At 43.8% G+C, this 20,562-nt stretch overlaps 1 protein-coding gene and 1 pseudogene across 1 annotated transcript in view; one reads left to right on the top strand and one right to left on the bottom strand.

Moving 5' to 3' along the window:
* EPB41L4B (erythrocyte membrane protein band 4.1 like 4B) overlaps window positions 1–20,562 on the top strand; it is a gene marked incomplete at its 5' end in the record, with an annotated part of 173,769 nt that overhangs the window by 103,292 nt on the left and 49,915 nt on the right.
* Window positions 15,860–16,277, bottom strand: LOC102494696 (mitochondrial pyruvate carrier 2 pseudogene; annotated as a pseudogene).

Genomic DNA, 20,562 nt, shown 5'->3' with positions numbered 1-20,562 from the left:
CTCCCACCAGTGGCCTGCTAACCATGTCTTTGATCACCACCAGCAGACAAACAACTGCCCACACCCCCAACATACATTATGAGTAACTAATAACCTCATCTATCAACAACCTCTACGATCCAATAACCCTGTTTACCCTTTTCCTCCCTAACTACACCACCCCACCTCAGTGGTCTGGTAACACTCCCCGAGTCTGAGAACTCTTTGTATACAGGCATTCATTCATTCACCAATAATACCATTTTCAAAAACAGAAATGAAGCCCTGTTCGTTCTCAGTGAACCCGTCCATATATTAAATAATCCACTCCACTGCTTCCCAAGAACTCATGAACTAATAATTTCTTCAGGAGTACAACTTGACAGCAAAATCAAGCTCACTATTCCATGACTAACGGAATTAATTTTTTTAGTATTTTTGAAACTTGGTTTTTACTGGCCTCTGTCATCCATTCATGTTTCCGTGACTCCCTCCGAATATCAAACCGTGAATTGGCAATGTTGTCAGATTGGTGTAATTCATATGGGACAGAAGTCTTGAAATCGTGCCAAGGTAATCACCTACGTCTTTACCTTTTCTTGTCTGTTTGACTTTTTGGTCTACCATTTCACTGAAGGTTTTCCTTAACAGCAAAGATGGAGGAACAAGCGCAGGGTAGAAGCTCTCTTTTTGTTTTTCTAGCCTGTTAGTATTGCACCATCCTTCCAGGTCAGTGACTCCAACCTTCTGGATCTTGCTCTGAACATAACTGATGACAGCCTTTTTCGTGCCCTTGACTTTGCAGCTTTTAACTAGTCCTTTCAAGTCTGAGCTCATCAAAGCACTCCCTGGATAGCCATATTGATCCCTTTAGATCAATATTTCTCAAACTTAGCTCTAAGTCAATTCCCTCACTGACCAAGTTTTCCAAACATAACAAGTAAACACCTTAAATTGGCCTGGGAGGATTTGCTTCTGCCATTTCCTGACAGGAGGCAATGGGCAAATGCAGAGCCAAGGCATGGGGGGGAAGGATGGAAGAAAAAGCAGACCACTGTTAAAAGAAAGTCTCCTGCACATGAAAAATGGCCCATTTTAAGAAGCCCTGGGGGTATTTAAAAGGCAAACGTGATTGACGTCAGCTGAGTCTTAACAAGACATTCTAAGTAACTGCAGAAAGATAACTTTTCTCAAACTTACGGAACCGAAGAATGGCTTGGACACGTTATTAAAAATGTTGATTTGGGACTCTCAGTACCTGGAAATGAGATCTAAGAGCCTACGTTTTACCCGTCGCCCCCAAAAAGTCCAAGGTGGGCAGAGGCAAGACCTCATTTTGTGAAAGCGCTTACCTGGTTATGTCTGTCCTTGTCTATTTCATGAGAGAGAAAGGCACCTCCAAAAGGGGCTTGTCACGTCAAGGTCCCCATCTCCCTGTCTTCTAGTCAACCCAGATCATGGGAGAACAGGCACTGGCATGTCTCAGGTTGACCAGGAGCCAAGTCTGGTCGTCATGTCATTCCAGCATTGCAAAGCAGCACCCTACTACCTGTGCCATCTGTGCCCCGACAGCCAGGCCCCGCCCTGTCAGCGGCTCCATTTTAACACGGAGGCTTACTTTTCCTTATCGTTTTTTTTTTTTCTTTTTTAAGTAGGCATAATGTTCAAAAGGAAATGGATAACATCATAAGTAACTGGATCTGTCTGTTCAGCACCGTTTTGTACTTTCTCAGGCTCATGGTAAAACAAAAGAATGGAAATTCCAATGGTTCTTTATATGGCTTTATTTCATCATTAAACACCCCCACCCCCAGCACGTCTACGAGACCAAGTCTATGTCATTGTTCTGTTCTCTTCACTTAAAAAAGTAAGGGACTAGTGATTCTAGTGCTGGCGAAGGACAGGGCGTGTGGACACACCCACCAAAGGACCTGCACCAAGATTGGCATCCATGGTGGGAAACAGGTGAGAATTCACAGAAGCAAAATGGTAGGACATTGCAAGCCAGGTGAGAGACAGACTAAAGTCAGCAACGTGGTGTTCTGATTTTGCTGCAGTTCTCTGGGTGAGCTATGGACACTTTGGAATCTGAAATCTCAGCTTTGCAACTTACTAGCCATGGGACTGTTGACCAGTTTCTTCTTATGCCTCGTTTTCTTGATCCCAAAATCAAATGAAATTATGTATGTAAGATGCTTTGCCCCTGGTAGCAATTGTTAGTGGTTTCTGAGATGAAAAGCCTTAGCTGTTCATGTGGAGAGAAACTGGCCAGCAAGATTCAGAGTCTTGCTCAAGAAACAGTGCATCTTAAAGATCGATGAGTTGAGACATACAGTCTAAGTTTAGCAATGGAAAGGGACCATTGGTTCCAATGGAAAGATCCAATGGAAGAGTGTTAACGCAATACATAAAGATATCTCTTTGAAACTAACAAGCTAAGAGCGGACACACCATAGGGATCTTTTGAGAGAGAATAAAAAGAGAAATAAAAATGATATTTCTGTCTAAGAATATTAGGAACTAACTGTCCAGGAAGAATGTGGACAGTGCTTTCCCATCTGCAAATGACAAATTTGGCATAGAGTTAAGGAATTGGTGAGACTGCTGAGAATCCATTCCTCTGGTACAATTGAGACTTAAAGGTTTGGAGAATTTAAACAAAGCTCAGTTCTCAACTTTCTAACGTGGGGTTTCATCTTAGACAAAGCAGAAGATACTTTTAACTATAAGGAGACCAAGGAGAAAGTTAATAATACAGGAAACCACTGTGCTTTTTTTTACTTTTTTTAGCTTTATTTATTTAATTTTTTTGAGAGGTTTTTTGCTATAGGGCACATGTGCTTGCCAGACAGAGAGATAGAAAGCAAGAAATCACCCCCCCGGGGGGATGGCCACACCGCAATCCCTTCTCCTCTATTCTCTTGGGATCTTGGGCACGCACGCACACATGCCCGGTGTGAGTTTTAAGCCACCGGGTCCAGTACTTGAACCTCGGTCGACTACGTGGGAGTCCAGCAACATAGCCATTACGCTAACTGCTGGTCCCTGTGCTTTTTTATTTTTTAAAATAAGTAACCGTGGCAAAAATTCAAGCAAAAATATCTAAACATGACTGTCCCTTTCCATCTTATTCTCTAGTCCTCCCTTGGAGGTAAACATTTGTTAGCATTTCTTTGTTAATCTACAGCTCTTCTGTGTATAAACAAGCATATGTATTTTTTTAACCAATCTTTTTTTTTTTTTTTTAGAGGTTTTTGCCATAGTGTGTATGCGCTCCCTGGAGAGAGAGAGACAGTGAGAGGGAGAGTGAGAAATCAGCTCCCAGCGGGGGATGGCCACACTGCAATCCCTTTTCCTCCATTTTCCTGTGATCTTGGGCATGCACACACACACACGCCTGGCATGATTTTCTAGCCACCAGGTCTAGGACTCAAACTGCGGTCAACCATGTGGGAGTCCTTCAATCTAACCACTATGTCATCAGTCAATATTGATGGACATTTAGGCTGCATCATCTCCCTAATATTACAGTTATGTTGCTATTCTTATACATTGTGCATGTGAACAAATCTACATGTAGAACAAATTCCCTAGAAATAAAATTGCTGAGTCAAAAAATGTGTGCATATAATTTGGATCTTGTCTAGGGAAATTCTCCAAAGATACCACTCTATCTCCCCCCCTCTACACACACACACACACACACACACACACACACACACTAGTGAATATGACAGTGCCAAATAGATTAATCATGAGAAGCAAGCTCATATAGCCTTTGCAGGCTATTTAAACTTCTGTTATTCCAGTGGGTAAAAGCTAGCATTTCTGTTTCAATTATATTTCTCTATTAGCGAGGTTGCACGCGTTTTCATCTTTCTGAATGTCATTTGTTGTTCTCTGTACACTATCAGAAATTCCCATTCCTGAATCGTGCTCTTCAGTAGAGATCAGACTGATGAAGTGCAATTAACCAGGTCATTTTAGCAGGGACGAAGGGAAGGAAAGCTGGGAAGACAGGGTCTTACTATATCGTGATCCTCCTACCGCACTGTCCCGAGTAATTGGGACTGTAGGTGCACGCCACATACCTAGCTCCTCTGGTTTTTTTTTTTTTTCTCTTTTCGGCAGGGTCCCTCTACGTTGCCCTGGCAGGCCTCCAGCTCACGATCTTCCTGCCTTGGCCTCCCCAGTTGCTGGGCTTACACCCCACGGTGCCAGCAGGCCTTTTATGTTAGACCAGTGATTGAACCCAGGCCTCCCACGTGGTCCCAGCCTGCAGAGCGCAGCATCTTAGCAGCACGCGCCACCGTGGCTAGACCAAAAACATTTTTTGAAAGTAAATTTCCAGAAGTTCAGGTAACAGCATGATACTGCCCTGGAGAGGTGAAAAGGGATATGGGCAGCATAAAAATAGCAGCGGTAAAGTAATTGTTTCCTTTTCTGTTTGGGAGTTGATTGAGAACTTTCCACTCAAACTCTTAAATAACCCATGCAGACATCATGAATTTCCCTGGTCTGCTTGACCAAAAAAGGACAGATTTAGTTACAATTGAAGTTCTAAAGTATTGGACCTAGAAAATGGCAGCCACAGCCCAAGATTCGCCAGCAATTTTATTGGAGAAGAAGCTGCAAAAGTTAGGACCAGCAGTTAGCGTAATGGCTATGTCGCTGGACTCCCATGTAGTTGACTGCGGTTCGAGTCCCGGACCCGGTGGCTTAAACTCATGCTGGGCACATGTGCATGCGTGCCCAAGATCCCGAGAGGAGAAAGGAAGAGAAGGGATTGTGGTCTGGCCATCTCCCCTGGGGGCTGATTTCTCGCTTTCTATTTCTCTTTCTGTCTCCGTCTTTCTGGCGAGCGCATGCGCCCTATAGCAAAAACCTCTCCAAAAAAAAGAAGTTAAAATACCAAAACTACTGTAGTCTAGGCAATCCACTAAAATAGGGTTAAAATAATTAGAGGAACATCCCCGTAGGCTCCTGTTATAAGAAGCCCACAGAAACCTACCAAATCATCCCCTGCTGAATGGTGAGTGGTTAAACATTTTCTGCAGCTGAGACCTCAAAAGTTAGGGATGTTGCTATGCTAACGGCTCAGCCAGCCTCATTGTGTGGCTGAATAATGGACACTATCTATATTCAAGGCAATTAAACCAACAAGCCCTTAAAATTAGGCCCAGTGTATGGCCTCTGATACTAAATAAGGATGTTTATAATGGCAGCTTCTGGAAAATGTACAAGAATTGGGGGACAGAGAGAGGGTCGTTTGAGATTTTAAGCATTAACACCAGAATAGATTAATCCTCATCTGCATCCCTTCGAAAACATGGACCCAGAGTTCAGCCACAACCCTGGCTCATACTGGTATCCTGTGCAATTAGAATGGCTAAAATGTACCCTGAACAGCTAATGCACTTTAGTCATCCAACCTGACCTGCATTCTGCAATGAATAATGTTTTAATTTCATGCATTGGGTAAGTTGTATCCAGAGAGTGGGAAAATAACACTCCCAGCTCGGGTCAGAGTCCGCCATAGCGTTTTCAGGCTTTATCGTGGATGATAAAGAACTTGCCACGTGGACATTATTTTATACACGAGCAGCTGAGCTTTCACGACGATGGTCATTTTGTCTCATTGTCCTTCAGGGCTCCCCTGTCATACCATCTGGGGCTGCATTTACGACAGTGGTTAGGGGCGAGTGTTAAAATGCTGTCACCCACCTGAACGAGGAAAAAATGAACCTCCATTTAAGGCAAAGAGAGGGGACATGTGAACACAGAAATGAGAAACCGAAAAAAATCTAAGAAACCAAGAAGGGAAAGCGATAAAGGAACAGAAGTTTATTTGTGTCTGTCTGGATTATTTTTAAGTTTATTTTTTCCATGTGAGAGAGGGAAATGAGAACCCACAACAGTTCATAATGCCATGATCCTCCCCCCACTGCACCCAGCCTAGATCATAGGCATGTGCACGTGCCCGGGACCTTCCTAGATGGCTTCACCATCAGGGAGCGTTGTATCAATGGCTGTGCCACCATGCCTGGCTTTTTTTTTTTTTTTTGGTAAAGTATTTAACTTTATTTATTCATTCATTCATTTTTAATTTGACTAGAGAGATACACACAGAGAAAGAGAGAGAGGGAGGAGGTAAGAGAGCAAGCCACCAGGTCCAGGACTCAAACCATGGTCAACCATGTGGGAACACCCAGCACCTTATCCACCACGCCCCCTGCTGGCCCCGCCGGCTTTTTGTTTTTTTTGTTTTTTAAGGCAGTATAAAGATTGAATGGAGGCCAGCAGGTGGCGTGGTGGTTAAGGGCACTGAATTCCCATATGGCCGACCAAGGCTCTAGCCCTGGACCTGGAGGCTTGCTTTCTTCTCTCTCTCTCTCCTCTCTCTCTCTCTCACTGTTTCTCTCTGGTCAAATTAAAAATAAATAAATGAATAAGTTAAATAAAAATTCTTTAAATACTTAAAAAAAAAAAAAGATTGAATGGACTCTTAGTCCCAAGTCTTTGAGCAAGAATGAATTTATGAAATAGTAATTATCTGGACTCCAGTCTTGAAATTGACCTGAAATTGCCAACATCCTAGGTCTCACCACAAAATTATAGAGCCCTTCCACTGAATTGCTCAGTGCCTCAGTGGCACACGATTGTGCACACACGCACACCTGTGAAGACACAGACGAGGAAAGCCATTGGAAAACAAGGCAGCTTAACACCAAGGCAAAGGGTTCTTCTGGCACAGAAATTTCAGGCCTCCCTACCAGCATACAGCCATTCACTGGAATCATTTGATGACAGTTCTCCAAAGGAAAATTCCGTACTCAAAGATAGAAGCACAGGGCCTAAGGTGACAAGTTGTTTTAAGATGCTGGCTCCCACATGGCCGAGCATGGTTCAAGTCCCAGACCCTGCAGCTTGAAAATCACACTGAGTGCATGTGTGTGTGTGTGTGTGTGTGTGTGTGTGTGTGTATGTTCCCAAAATCCGAAAAGGAGAATGGAGGAAATCCCATGGGGAATGATTTCTCTCCAGCAAGTGCACGCACCCTATGGCACACACCGAATAATTAAACAGAGTAGGCCCATGTCCTTCTCTAGCTCAGACAGCACAGAGATCAGCAACCATGGAACCTTAGGATCTCATCCTTCCAGATGTGGAATAGTTTACAGTTTTATAGACATGACACATTTTAGTTAATAATTAGGGAACTCATAAGCAAAGTAAGCTTTTATAAATAGATACTTGATAAATTACCTAAGAAGAATTAAAATTTAATGCACTAAAGCTACTGCTTTAAATAAGAATTTGCTTTGCTTCTGCACCGGGCCAAGTACTGGAATGTTGAAGAAGCAGCCATCTTTGGCTCCAGGTAGCGAATCGACTGATCAAAACAAACCTGGGGCCAGCAGATGGCATAATGGCTATGTCATGGACTGTCACATGTTCGATCATGGTTTGAGTCTCAGACTCAGTGGCTTCAAACTCACGCTGGGTGCATGTGCATGCATGCTCAAAATCCTAAAAGGACAATGGAGACAGGATTGTGGCATGGCCATCCCCCCCTAGGAGGGTGATTTCTTGTTTTCTCTCTCTCTCTCTGGCAAGTGAACACATCCTATAGCAAAAATTTCTCTTTAAAAAATAAAAAGCAAGACCTCTAGTCTGGATTCCAAGGTCACCTTTGCCAATACTAGAATGGATGAGGAAGTTGACTGCTTGGAAAATTTCTTGAAAGAAATACACACTGGGAAAATTTCCTTCTGCCAATTATAGTCTATATCAAGGAATTTAAATCACGTTTTAAAATGTAATTCTGACCTTTTTAAACAAGAGAAAAATGAGATAGAGTCATCTTTCTCTGTAGTCGCTTTTTAAAAATAAAAGTTACTGTTAGAAATCATCTCTAATTAGCAGACCTAACATTCATAATGTGTCACATTTCTAAAATGTTGATACAGTTTTCTCCTCAAACCCATTAGGAGAAAGTACAATGTTTCAAATATCTTCAGCTACTTACTGCCAAATAATACGCTTGCACTGAATTCAATAAGAACTCGTAACAATTTGTTGGTCTGTTTGGTCTCTACTAAATTAAAAGTGAAATAAGTGACAGGTATCTTGGAAACCAGGATGAGTAGATGCTCCTTCTCGCTGCTTACTAGGTCATAGCAGAGATCAAGTTATATCACCGAGCTGTAGTTCCTGGCATGTCAATGCTTAAGAAATTGGCCAAAAATGCAGGGTCTGGAGTTCAGATAAGTCAGTTACCTAAGGTCACAAAGCTAAGCCGCAACAAAGCCAAAACTAAGTACCAGTCAGGTTTATTTTCATCGTGTTTTTTCCTTACTCATGATGGAGCCCGTGGACACATGTTTTAGAGTAAGACAGGAGAGAGAGTGTCCCCTGCAGGGTCTGGTCCTTTTCCTCCAGTCCTCCTGCCTCTCAGATCTTGGGTACTCAGCAGTGCCAGGTGTGTTCTGGCTGGCTGGGTTTGAACCACAGTCATCATGTGGGACCTGGCTTCTCTTGATCAGAGTATTACCGCTGCCCCGCAGAGTTGTCCCCTTTTGCATCATTAAACTGCTCCTTTCATTCAAATCGGAAACAGTGTTGTTTAACACTTCAGAGAGCACAGGGTCCTAGAGTCAGGTCAGCTGGGTTCACATCTCGGTCCTTCCATTTACCGTGTGACTTTGGGAATGTTACTTAATCTTTCTGTTCCTGTTTACCTATCTATAAAAGAAGGATAATAATAATAATTGTCCTTGAGACCAGCAGTTAGCGTAATGGCTATGTTGCTACACTCCCATGTAGTCGATCGCAGTTCGAGTCCCAGACCTGGTGGCTTAAACTCATGCTGGGTACGTGTGCGTGCATGTCCAAGATCCCAAGAGGAGAATGGAGGAGAAGGGACTGTGGCATGGCCATCCCCCCTGGGGGGGTGATTTCTCACTTTCTGTCTCTCTGTCTCTCCAGCGAACGCACCTGCCCTATAGCAAAAACCTCTCAAAAAAACAAAAACAAAAACAAAAAAACCCCACCTCTGTCCTTTCTTCAAATGGCTGTTGGAGGATTAAATGGATTGATGGCACAGTGTGGGATACTCAAAAACATTCGTTTTGGTGATTTTTTTTTTTTTCCCTCTGTGAGTAAAGAGTGTGATTGGGGCCAGCAGATGGTATGTGGTTAAGGCAGCTGGATCCCACATGGCCAACAGCATGGTTCAAGTCCCAAAGCCAGTGGCTTGGAAAACATGCTGGGCACATGTGCATTCATGCCTACAACCCCTGGGGGCGATTTCTCACCCCCACCCCCACCTCCTGGCGAGTGCACACACCCTGTAGCAAATTTAAAAACAAAAAGCATGATTAACACACCAGTGTTCAGTTGGTGTGATTCTGGCTGGCACCGACTGCTATGAAAACATGGTGCAGGAATGGATTCTGCTAAGAGTCCTAGTTGGAAAGCCACCGTTCCAGGCAGATAAACTGGCTGTGGCCTAGCAATGCTGAGTCCCAGCTTTTGCTTGTCCTTGGCACACATAGGAAATGGGAGATGAGAGTACTGCAAAATGTTGAAAAATTTAATTAATTGGGGCTGCAAAACATTTTGAAACTCATGCATAGCTATTTCATAATATGCATTTTCCATGGGCTTTTGAAAGACCTCACGTGTTTGTGTAGTGTATTGATGAACCGGCTTAATGCTCTAAGCTCCCAAGTCCTGTCCACTTGCTTCAAGAACTGGGAGAATAAATGGTTTGGCCTGTTGCAACCCTTTTGAGGCTCATCATTTGGGAAACTCTGTCAGCATCTCCCTAATGCTTTAATTCAATTAAGAGTATATTGGGTTTTTGGAAAAGTCATGACACATTTTTTCTATGTAAAAATGTGTCATGACTTTTCTGACAACCTGGCAGAATTGGATCAGCCTTGTATCCTAGTGGTTAAGGGAGCCAGAGCCTACCTCTCTGACTGCATTTGGAAGCCCGGCTCAGGCAGCTTGAAAAATACTATGGGTTGGGGCCAGCAGGTGGTGAACTCCCATGTGGCTGACCAAGGTTCAAGTCTCAGACCTGGAAGCTTGATTTCTCACTTTCTCTGTCTCTGTCTTTCGCTGGTCAAATTAAAACAAACTATAAATAAAGGTAAATAAAGTATTTTTTAATAAGAAATAAAGATTATTATTAAAAAAAAAAAAAAAAAAAAAATCACCATGGGCACATGTGCATGTGTTTCCAAAATCCAGACAGGATAGAGAAATGGAGAAGAGTGGAGAGACCATTGGGTGCGGGAAGGTCCTCTCTCTGTCTCTTTCCATGTCTGTCTCTCTGGCAAAGGCAAACACCCTCTGGTGATTTTTTTTAAATGCAAAAAAAAGATCTGTGGGCCAGATTGTGACCTGGTTGTTAAGGCAGCTGGGTCCCACATGGTCAACTGCATGGTTTGACTCCCAGACCTAGTGACTTGAAAAGTACCCGGGGTGCATGTGTGTGCGTGCCCCAAATCTTGAAAGGATGAAGATATGGAGAAGGGGTTGCAATGTGACCATGCCCCTTGGCGGATGCTTTCTCCTTTTATCTCTCTCTCCAGGGAGCACACATGCCCTCTGGCAATTTTTTTTTTAAAAAAATGATAGATCTAAAAAGGGACATTTTTCATATGGGGCCATAAATATAACATAGATAATCTGAAAGAGGAGGGCTTTCCAGGACCTCTCAGATAAACCCACAATTTAAAACTATTTAAAAGAGAAGGAAAGTAGGACATATGATCCAAAAAAAGGGCACAAGACTTTATTTAAAAAGGACTGTAAAGCTCTACAGACTCATGATTTGGTTGGAGAAAAAATAAAAGAACAATTAATGACAGCTATGATTATGAGATTAACAGGACAGAAGCAGAGCTTCTTCTGTTTTTTTTCTTTTCTTCTTCATCTTTTTTTGGGGGGGGGTGGGGCGCTATAGGCACATGCACTTGCCAGAGAGAGAGGGAGAGAGAGAAAGTGAGAAATTACCCCCCTCCCCGGCGGAATAGCCACACCACTGTCCCTTTTCTTCTAGTCTCTTCTTGGGGTTCAGGCACACACACACATTCGCCCAGCATGAATTTCAAGCCACCAGGTCTGGGACTCAAACCATTGCAGTCTGCCATGTGGGATCCAGGGCTTTACCTTCCTCCCACCTCCTGGCCCACTTTTCTCTTTTTAAGAAGAAAACCAGTCAAGAGACCAGCAAATGGCATAGTGGTTATATCACTAGACTCCCACATAGTTGACCGCAGTCCAAGTCCCAGACCCAGATGTTTGAAACTCACACTGTGTGTGCGCTTGCCTAAAATCCTGAGAGGAGAATGGAGGAGATGGGATGGCAGAGTGGCCATCCCCCTGGAGGGTGATTTCTTGCTTTCTGTTTCTCTGTCTCTCTGGTGAGTGCATGCACCCTATAGCAAAAATATCTCTCTCTAAAAAAAAAAAAAAAATCTAAAAAAAGAAGAAAAACAGTGACTATCCTAACTGCAGAAAGTGAAGAGAATGAAGAAGGAAACTGAATCCTAGCTATCAGGGAGAGAAGCCAGGGGCCCAACTGTGGGCATATTCTGCTAAGACATTGTGCTCTCCAGCTGCAGAGGCCAGGACCTCACGGGAGCCTTGGTTCAATCCACAGTCCTTCCTAAAGGCCAGAAATGGTGGCAGGTTCCTGTAATCCTAGCAATTTGGGAGGCTTTGGGAGGACTGTGAGCTCAAGGATGGCCTGGGCAGCATAATGAGACCCTGTCTTAAAAAAAGCTGGGCGGGACCAGCAGATGGCGTAATGGTTATGTCACTGGACTCCCATGTAGTTGACTGTGGTTCAAGTCCCAAACCTGGCAGCTTAAAACTCACACTGGGTGTGTGTGTGTGTGCCCAAAATCCCAAGAGGGGCATAGAGGAGGTGGTATTGCAGTGTGGCCATCCTTTCTAGGGGGTGATTTTTTGCTTTTTGTCTCTCTGGTTCTCTCTGGTGAGTACACACTATGGCAAAAATCTCTCTAAAACAAAAACAAAAACAGCTAGGCTTGGTGGCACATGACTGTAGTCCCAGCAGGGATGCTGAGGCAGGTGGATGTAGGAAGGGAAGGATTTGGTTATAGCCACCCCCTAAAAAGGTGATTTCTAACTTCTGTCTCTCTCTGGTGACCCTACATGCCCTATGGCAAAAATCTTTAAAAAGAAAAAAGGAGAGAGAGATTAGTGAGGAACTGTTTCACTTCTTCTGATTAATTCAAGTCTTCAATGTCCTTTCTAAAGATTGAAAAAAAAAAATCTGCACTTTCATCGCTGAGTCAGCATCAGTTCCCTTTGGAAAATCTGTGAAGTCCTGGGGAAATGCCAGAGAATAGACAGGAAAGTGACATGTTTCTTGAAAAGTAAATTCCCGAAACTTGCCTGATGAGCTTAGAGGCGATACTGAGGAAAGTTTGAGAACGTCTTTTTTAAGCATTTGGTGAAGTGTTTCCTTAGGAACCGCACAGATTTGTTCTACATAAATCATGCTGATCTTTCAGGATTCTTAGTTAAGAGTAGAGGGACTGGCTGGCCACCCTGTAAGCTCTGTCAGAAAACAACAGTTACTGGGACCAGCAGTTAGCATAATGGCTAGTCGCTGGACTCCCACGTAGTCGACCGCGGTTCGCATCCTGGACCCGGTGGCTTAAAACTCACGCCGGGCGCGTGTGTGTGCGTGCCCAAGATCCCGAGAGGAGAATGGAGGAGAAGGGATTGTGGCGTGACCATCCCCCCCTGGGGGGTGATTTCTCGCTTTCTGTCTCTCTGTCTCTGTCTGGCGAGCGCGCGCACCCTATAGCAAAAACCTCTCCAAAAAAAATAAAAACAATTGGGGGAAATGATTGTGACAAAATTGAAAAATACCTAGGAATAAGTTAATAAAATATGTTCCATATCTGAATGGAAAAGTTAGAAATCCTGACTGGATTGGTGGTGTGGTGGTTGAGGTAGCTGGATACCATAGGACTGGCTGCATGGATTCTGTGGCTTGCGAAACACTGTGTGTGTGTGTGTGTGTGTGTGTGTGTCCCAAATCCCCAAATGAGGGAGAAACGAGGAAGGGATTGCAGTGTGACCATTCCCCATGGAGGGAGGTGGAGGGTTTGCTTTCTCACTTTCCCTCTCTCTCATCTCTCTCTCTTGCCCTGTCTCTCTCTGTGTCTCTGTGGTGAATGTATATGTCCTCTACCAAAAGGAAAAAAAAATTCTGACTGAAGGATGTTTAAAAAGATCTGAGGGACCAGCAGTTAGTGTAATGGCTATGTCGCTGGACTCCCATGTGTAGTTGACCGCAGTTTGAGTCCTGGACCTGGGGGCTTAAACTCACGCCGGGCACGTGTGCGTGCGTGCCCAAGATCCCGAGAGGAAAACGGAGGAGAAGGGATTGTGGTGTGGCCATCCCCCCTGGGGGGTGATTTCTCACTTTCTGTCTCTCTGTCTCTGTCTGGCGAGCGCGCGCACCCTATAGCAAAAACCTCTCCAAAAAAAAAAAAAAAGATAAAAAAAGATCTGAGTAATTGGAGAGAAATATCATGTTCCTCATGAATACATTCTCTCAAATTAATTCATAATATTTAACATCTCAAATCTGAATTACAGTGTAATTTTTTGATGGTAACTTGAATTTTTTTTTGGGGGGGTAACTTTTGCTACAGAGCATATGCACTCACCAGAGACGGAGAGAAAGTGAGAGAGCGCCCCCAGGGGAGATGGCCAAGACACAATTCCTTCTCCAATCTCCTCTTGGGATTTTGGGCACACACACACACACATGGGTCCAGTGTGTTTCCCAAGCCACTAGATGTGGGACATGAACTTCACAGATAGCCCCGTGGCATCCAGTCATCTTACCCACCATCACTGGCTGGCCTGGTAGTAACAATCAAGACAAAAAGAACAGAAGAAGAGGAGAAGAGAAAAGAAAAATGATGTGGGAAAGAGAATAACATTTGCAATATCAGATATAAAAATATATGAGAGAACTTTAAAACATTTGTAGAAAAATTGAATTAAAGTGCAAGTTCATTTTCTTGCAAAACCAACTTTAAAATCTATGCATAATGTTTTCATAGACACATTCCCTATGAACTCTTTGAAGGTGTTTCACATATTAAAACATAAGTAATTAAAATAATCTGTTACTGATTTAGCAATACAAATAGGTCAGTAAAAATGTGAGGAGTCAAGAACCAGATACAGGTTTGTATTGTGTATCAATCACGTGCAATCAGGAAAACTGAAACTAGGCATTTCTCACGGAGGGAATCTTTTTAAAAAAGAATTGTCTACTTACTTATTATTATTATTTTTCATTTGACCAGAGAGAGAGAGAAAGGGAAAATGAGAAAGCAAGCCACCAGGTCCGGGACTTGAACTGTGGATGACTGTGTGGGAGTCCAGTGCCTTAACCACCACACCACCTGCTGACCCCTCACAGAGTGAATTTAATAAGGGCATTGGTTATACACAATGACAGAACTAAGAAGCTAAATTGGTCAGGGAGGCAGCCCTGAAATTAGCAACAACCAGAGCCTGCTTGTTATTCCTGGAGCTGGAGGGACCAGGGAGGGGGTCACAGGCAGGGTCACAGGCAGCTGGACCAGTGAGAGCTGGAGCCTCAGAAACATCACTTGAGGCATAAAAGATGGGGAGGTATGCCCAGACTTACCCGTTTCCACCCCTCCACCCCCGCCTCCACCCCACTTCCCACCCCCATCTCTGTCAGTGTCTCCCATTGACCAAACCTGTAGAACCAGAGGCAGGAGCCTGGGAAATGCAGTTCCTTGGAAACTGAGCACTTAGGGGGACAGCAGGGACAGATCTGAGAGCGCTCAGAAGATGACAGATGCAAAGAAGGCACTTCGAGTTCATGGGGCAGGGATGAATTTGGGGGAGGAGGGGATGATGGTTCTTCATTGCAGAAAAAGTTAGAAATTTACCACACAATATACAGGTGGTCCCTGACTTACTGTTTTTGACTTAACGATGGTGTGAAAAAAATACACGTTCAGTAAAAACCACACTTCAAGCACCCATACAACTATTCTGTTTTTCACCGTCAGTACAGGATGCATTATGTGAGATGTTACACATCTTATATACAGTCGGCTTTGTGCGAGGTGATCTTGCCCAGCTGTAGGCTAACGTCAATGTCCTGAGCACATTTAAGAGAGGTAAAGCTAAGCTAGGAGGTTTGGTAGGTTAGGTGTATTCAGTGTGTTTTCCACTTACACTGTGTTTTCTTGTTTTGTTTAGTTTTTTGTTTTTGTTTTTGCTGTAGGGCACTTGTGCTCACAAATAAGAGACATAGGGAGACAGGGGAAGTAAGAAATCGCCCCCCCAGGGGAGAGGGCCACACCACAATTTCTTCTCCATTCTCCTCTCTGGACCGTGAGCACTCATGCACATGTGCCCAGCATGTTTTTTTCTTTCTCTCTTTCTGCTTCTCTTTCTTCTTCTATTTTTCTTTTCTTTTTCTTTCTTTCTTTCCTTCTCTCTCTCTCTTTTATTTTATACATTTAATCACAATGTATCACTTAGCTTGTAAAGTAAATTCACCCAACATGAATATACCTCACACCAGTCCAGTTGAGGATGCATATACATTATCAAGAGACAATTTATGGGACACTTTATGTGTCCCATAAATATCTTGCTTTTCTATTTTTCTCCTTAATTTTCTTTTTTTTTTTTTAATTCAAAGTTTGCTTTATTTTTCTGCTAAATCAAGCACTAGCTACCAGTCGTAGTTAGGGGTCTTTATGCGCTCTAGACGATGGCACAGTCAGCGCTGCCTTATTGATAACTGTGATAAACCATCAGTAGTTCCAGTGGCATGTCCACATGTTGCGTGTTCAGGTGACCGGAAACACTCTTATTTGTTTGCCTTAGTTTTTAGTTCTTGGTTGTATCTCCAAATGTGAAAGAGCTGAGAGGCTCCTGCAGCTCCCACAAAGAAATTAATAGCAAACAGACTCCAATTTTTTGGAATAATTACAAATGAGAATCTTGACCAAATAAGCCCCTGGCCATCAGGACAGTGGACTGGGCCGTGCTGAGTTTCTCCGCAGGCCTCCCCACATCAGCCAGGCCGGCACACACCAGGCCCCATTTCATAATTGGAGCCCAGAAAAAAACTATTCTGGGGCCTGCCGGATGGTTGTACAGCGGCCTCAGCTTCTACGGCAGCATCAGCTCCACTCTGTGGTAAGTGGTAGGTAGCGGGCATCGGCGGCGGACATTTCCGCCTGGCAGACAAAGAGAGGCAGCACCTCAGCCTCCACCCGCGGCAGCCTACCAGGGGCTTTGCCTGCCCGCAGCCAGCCACTAGGCCTGCTCCCAGCCTCGCAGAGGGGCCAGGCTCTGTGTGTCCCGCTCCAGTCTGCCCCAGTCCGCCCCAGTCCGCCTGGTCCTGCCCTCCACTCAGGATCAGGGCCTTGGGAGCAGCAGGTGCCGGGCCAGCATCACTGAGCCCGTCCAGCGCCCGGCCCTTTCTCCTTAATTTTCTTTCCTCACACTCTCCCCCTTCTCCCAACCTCTTCCCGTAGTATCCAGAATCCATAACCATTTTCCATGCTTCTATATCCTCTAATCTTTCAGTTTCCACCATAAAGTATGGGCAGTCGGTAAATATTAAGTGGAGGCATACAGTGTCTCTCTTTCATAGCTTGGCTTGCTTTACTCAGCAGTAAATCTTCTATATTCATCCATTTTCTATCAAATGCCAAGATCTTGTTTTTTTGTTTTGTTTTTTGTTTTGTTTTGTTTTGTTTTAAGGCTGAGTAGCATTTCATAGAATATATGTTTTTTCAAGCCACTAGTTCAGGACTTGAACCGCATAATGGGCCATATGGAATTCAGCAGTCTACCTACCGTGCGACCTGCTGGCCCCAATTACAGTATTTTCAATTTGCAATGGGTTTATCAGGGCATAACTGCATCATAAATTGAGGAGCATCTATACATACACATTCCTAATGAGTTCATTCATAATCTGAATATGAAAAATAAAATGCTAGAAGCAGAAACTCATTCTCATGCCAACATTGAGCTTAGGCAGTTCCCCTCACCACTTAGTGCGTGTAGTCAACTGTAGGCCTCAGCACATGGGAGAATCTCCCTCAGCTTACTCTTCCTTATCTTCCAGCACTTCACCTACTTTAAGCATCACTACCCCAGGAAATCTTCCCTCTTGGCTCCTTTCCAGGGTAGGTTGGGGAGCCCTCTCTGCTCCCCTTTAGTCAAAGCAGCAGTGAGCCTGTGGGCAAAGGCAACATCTCATTTGTCTTTACCTATATGCCTGGCACGATATCCACCATAAGAATTGTCACTCAAATATTTATTGACTGTATCTAATGTTATACTCAGTCTAAGTATTATTAGCTAGCACCTGCTATGTGCTTAGCACTTTTCCTAGCACCTTTGGAGGGCATGGAAGCTTGTGATGGGACAGTCTTTATTCCTACTGTATGGTTGCAAAGACAAGACGCAGACACAAGGATGTCTCAGCCTGTGGGTTTCTGAGGAGGACTTGGATTTTCCCAATGAGTGCATTTGCTGCCTTAAATAGAAGCGAAGACAGATGGGAGATGAAGCAGATGGACAGCACTTGGGGCAGCGAGCAGAGAGGCGGGAGTCTTGGATTGTATCCCAGGCTCAGCTAGTTACCCACTGTGTGACCCGGTCACTTCACTCTCCATATGCAAAACAAGGAGGTTGGGCTAGTAGTGGCTCTCAGCCCTGGCTACACATTGGACTTAGATTAGATGTCACTGAGCTAGGTTAGGGCTGGGACCTTGATATTTTTTCAAAATCTTCTCTGGCATTTTTTTAAAAAATCAGCTTTATTAAAATACATATTGCATGTCATGCAGTCACCAATTTAAATTGTACAATGCAGTGTTGTCATTTTCACCAAGTTGTGCAACTATCACACAATTTTTTTAAAAAGAGGTTTTCACTATAGGGTACATGCACTTGCCAGAAAGACAGAGAGAGACAGAGAGACAGAAAGCGAGAAATCACCCCCCAGGGAGGATGGCCACACCACAATCCCTTCTCCTCCATTCTCCTCTCAGGATCTTGGGCATGCATGCACATGCACCCGGCGTGAGTTTAAGCCACCTGGTCTGGGACTCAAAACGTGGCTGACTACATGTGAGTCCAGTGACATAGCCATTACACAAACTGCTGGTCCCCACAATTAATTATTAACATAATCTAGTTTTAGAACATTCCTACACCCCCTAAAAAAATGCTATACCCAATAGCAGTCAATCAGCATTTCTTCCATCTTCACTAGTTTTACATAAACACTACTTTCTATCTCTAAGGACTTACCTATTCTAAACATTTCATATAAATGGCATCCTATAACATGTGGCCTTTTTTGTCCAACATTTATGTAGAGTATTGTTTCCAAGATTCATTTATATCGTAGCATGGGTCATTTCTTCAGACCCATGGTTAATGTTCTGTTGTAAGGATATACTACATCTTGTTCGTGCATTCTTCAGTTGATGAACATTTGAGTTATCCCTATTGTTTGGCTGTTTTGAATAATATTGCTGTGAGTGTTTATGTACGAATTTTTGCATGAACATACTTTCATTTGTCTTGGGCATATGCCTAGGAGTAGAATTGCTGGATTATTCTATAACTCCTTGTTCAACTTTTGAGGCACTGCCAGACTGTTTTCCAAAATAGCTGCACCATTTTGCATTTCCTCCAGCAGTGTATAGAGGTTCCCTTAGTGATTTTAGTACTCATCTAGGGTTTATGACCACTGAACCGCATGATATCTGAGAGGCTTGATTTCTAAATTCTGTGATTTCTTATCCAGGATTTGATCCACAGGGTTGCTCCCAAAAGCCTATGTGGCCCAGAACTTGATTTTGAGTGTATGATTGGATCTTCAGAGCACCCTGCTCATTCTCAGTTTTGGTTTTTGTTTGTTTTTGAGAGAGATTTTTGCTATATGATGCATGTGCTCGCTAGAGAGACAGAGAGGTAGAAAGTGAGAAATAATCCCCCAAAGGAGATGACCATGCCACAGTCCCTGACATGAGTTTTAAGCCACCAGGTCTAGGACTCGAACCGCGATCAACTTTGTGGGAGTCCAGTGATGTAACCATTACACCATCTTCTGGTTCCCTCTCAGTCTTGGTTTTGAGAGAAAGCCCTGTGCTCCAGCGTCTACTCTTCGCTGTTGCAGTTCTGGTGGTAGAATCTGGAGGACACCGCTATTCAGTATGCACCAGGTGTTCGGTAGGCTGGGATCTCAGGCTCAGGGAGGGGAGAGGTTCTGGTTGGGATGCATGTGGAATTAGGAATGGCTAGAAAAGCCCTCCGACCTCACTGATTCTGTAGAGCTGTACCCCAATACCATCAACAGAGCCCTCTATGACACAGGCCCCAGTAGGAATACTAGCTTCCCTACATTTGGAGGCAGAATGGGATTGAGATGATCTCCTGATAAAAGGAATTGAGTCAGGTTCAATTCTCACTGTGCATTTACTAACAGGGAAGAGTACTCACCCTCACTAAGCTCCAATGTCACATGAGGCATCAGCAGCTTTCTTGAAGAACAAGTGAAAATTAAACACCAATGTGCTTGGCACAGTGCTGGGCACACATCAGCTCCTTCTCCCACACCTGATGCCTTCTCACCTGCTGGCTCAAAGAAGGAGAGGAATAAGTTCACAAATCCTTCCTCTGTCACCCATAAGTCTGAACATTGGGACTCGTGACCTCCTTTTTAGAATTCCAGACACCTCATGAGTCTCCGTCGCTGATGATGGTCAGCATGGAGCTGGTCTCATCTCCTGAGCTTTAGCCATGGTTCCTGAGCTCATGGGCTGCTGAGCACTGCTGGGCCTTCTAGGGAGACTTGACCTTTTCTGAGATCCCTGTGAGTAGGGTAGGAGTCAACCTACTGGACACCATCTACATCACAAGTCTGTATGAACAGCTCCTCCAGGAATTCTGCAGGGAATAAGCCATGAGGTGATGAGTAGTCTCCTTAATGGACCCATGACCACACAAAACTTCTCCATGTTGGAATGTTTAGGGTGGTCCCCCCAGTGTGTGAGCTGAGAGTGCTCCCAGGTCGTTCTACTACCTGCTTAGGAACCTTTGCTTTTCTACCCTTAGTGTTTTAGCCCTTAGTTGTCCAGTTTCCTGGCTCTAGCCTCTTTGATCCTCATCTATTTCTCCTCCCATTTGTCTCTTTCTCCATTTCCCCTAAAGTAGCTGTAAAATGAAAGTCACACCTGCATATGTTGACATGTTATTAAATACAATGTCTCATTCTCTACACACACATATATGTGTGTGTGTGTGTGTGTGTGTGTGTATATATATATATATATATGTATTTCTTTAACTATGTAACTTCACTCTGGGTTTCCTTGAAATAATATAATAATAATAATAGTAATAATCCCACACACTTTCAACTTGGAAAGACAAGTGGATGGTACCACTGTGCTTTTCCAAGTTCATGCAGACATTGCTAATCAATCACGG

The sequence above is a fragment of the Tupaia chinensis genome, unplaced genomic scaffold (assembly GCF_000334495.1).
Source record: "Tupaia chinensis unplaced genomic scaffold, TupChi_1.0 Scaffold000081_1, whole genome shotgun sequence".
NCBI classification, from domain to species: Eukaryota; Metazoa; Chordata; class Mammalia; order Scandentia; family Tupaiidae; genus Tupaia; species Tupaia belangeri.
The sequence above is the reverse complement of the archived record's forward strand: the minus strand, read 5'-3'. Positions and strand labels throughout refer to the sequence as shown.